We start from the raw sequence: 2,526 nt of genomic DNA, 5'->3' as shown, positions 1-2,526 counted from the left end.
TTCACCGTTATCTTCGGGCAAACCACAGAAAGCTCTTCTGTACAACCTGGTGGACTGGCAACTGAGCATGAAATGCATCAGGATCCTGGTGTTCAGAGATCAGTTTCACAGAACACAAATAAAAGTGGAGCAAACTGGCTCTCAAAGAGTTTTACACTCTTACTTTTTTTCTTCAAATTCAGACAGGAAAATACCAGTACCTAGAGGGAGCCTATAAACAGGAGGGGAGTCAACTCTTTGAAAGGGTAGATAATAGGACAAGGGGAAATGGTTTTAAGTCAAGGAAGATTTAGGTTGGATACCAGGGGGAAGTTCTTCACAGAGAGAGCAGTGAGGTGCTGGAACAGGCTGCCCAGAGAGGCTGTGGATGCCCCGTCCCTGGAGGTGTTCAAGACCAGGTTGGATGGGCCCTGGGCAGCCTGGTCTAGTATTGAATGTGGAGATTGGTGGCCCTGCCTCAGGCAGGGGGTTGGAGCTTCATGATCCTTGAGGTCCCTTCCAACCCTGGTCATTCTGTGATTCTGTGATTATAGGCATGTCAACAATTTTTAAAGTTATAAAGCATTCACTTAGTGATTTGTCAGTACTTTTTCTTTAACAGTTTACAGAGGACACAGATCTGCACAATCTCTGCCTGGTTCTCACTCTTTCACTTTCTACAGATGTGTTTTTACAGCAGTGTTTTAAAGCAGCTAAACTTTACTCACTTTATAGGTTTTAATCCACACACACAGGTGTGAGAAATCACAATAGACTGATCCTGTACATGTCAGTTGTCACTGCAGGAACTGTGTCACTTTAACTTATTTCCAGATAATTCAGCAAGTCAGTAGAGTTAGAACTTCTGTGAAGCACCCTCTGTGCATCATTTGCTGAACATGTCTGAGCAAAATTCAGCTTTGTAAACTGTGTCCTTTCATTTCTCTTCAGCAATAGCCAGTGAACTATTGCTTCTCCTTGCATCCTTTGCAAGCTGTCTCTCCTCAGTGACTACTTATTTACCGGCAGCTACTGAACATTGATATACAAAATAATATGAAATACTATTAAATATTTTCTGATTCTAGAAGATTAGGTACCTGTATGGTATGTTTGATTCTCCTGCACTGTAGCTTCACATTAGATAGAGACATCTGATGAGAACAGCATTTGGTATCTGTAGCCTCATCCCTTTCACCTTGAATTTACTGCAACAGTAAATATCCCTATCTTCTTCCCAGCCCCTTCCATTCTTTGAAGACGTAAGCTTGTGTTCTTCAGTGTCACCAGTCACAGGCTTGGGGGCATTTCTGAACATTTAAGAGAAAAGAATGATATGTATAAGAATCAGCCCACGCATACTACCTGTAGTAACTATCACAAGGGTTGTGTTACTCTCCTGTAAATATTTGCATAAAGACTTTGCAGCAAGCACACACGTACTATTTGTGAGTCACACCTGTCATTTTCATTATGTATAAGGTAATATCAAATTAATTACTGGTTGTTGGGTCAGGGTTTGTTTTGTTTTTTGTTTTGTTTTTAAGAATGCAACTGCTTCCTTGCTCTGATGCATCTTTCCTTTGGTTTTCCTCAAAGACCATTAAGATTCCTTGCATACTAGCAGACCATTTATGCCCTTGTTAGCCATGAAAGCCACCTCTTCATTACTGTGGTTCTTACCTTTATTTCTTCTCTGCCCTTTGTTTGTCTTTGATAGTTAAGAGGGAAAGTTCAGCCTTTCCTCACTACGCAAATAGTTCCCAAGCTTTTCTAACTGCACTCTGCTATCTGGGTTTCTGTAAGTAGATAAAGAGATTTAAACCAAACCCACTAGTCATCATCCTTACACCTCAGGTTCAAACTCAGAGGTAGGTACAAAGACCAACTAAATCTGGTCAGCTTTTTAACTGACATCATGTGTCATTCCTTTTCTGTAAGTATAAACAGGCAAAAAAAATTAAGACTTCTCCCTCATCATCCCAGTTGGTTGCAGGGGCCGTGGCATGCATACTCTGTGATGTGCAGTACACATCTAGGCTGCGGGGTGAGGAAGTAACCATATCAAAGTGCTGTGCCCATTTACAGTGTTGTTGAAGCTGACCTTGCATTTCTCCTCAGTAACATTTGTGCAAATCACTAAACAAATCTAACACTAATGAAACTGTGCCTTCTTAAGAAACCTTAGCCTTAATTTTCTATGTGAGGCATCAAGAGCATCTATTTTTAAATGTGCCCTGGAAGTTCATTTTCTGCACAGTTATGAATATGCATTATCTTTGTGCATACATATAAGTACATATATATGAGTTTGCATGGGTGTATGTTTGTACTCACAAGTAGCCTTTCAGAAGAAAGAGCTGGATGTGGCTCTGAGCAGCCTGCTCTAGCTGTAGCTGCCCTTGTTCACTGCAGGGCAGTTGGACTAGATGGCCTTCAGGAGTCTCCCAACTCAAACGATTCTGAGATTCCGTAGAAGGTCAGACTTGCCACGTAGTTTTTTTGCTATCTTCCAAACAGAGGATTAATAACCAGACTGCTGCCATA

This window comes from Lagopus leucura, unplaced genomic scaffold, assembly GCF_019238085.1.
Source record: "Lagopus leucura isolate 7727_CA_CO unplaced genomic scaffold, USGS_WTPT01 Super-Scaffold_100002, whole genome shotgun sequence".
NCBI lineage: Eukaryota > Metazoa > Chordata > Aves > Galliformes > Phasianidae > Lagopus > Lagopus leucura.
Note: the sequence above shows the minus strand (reverse complement) of the source record.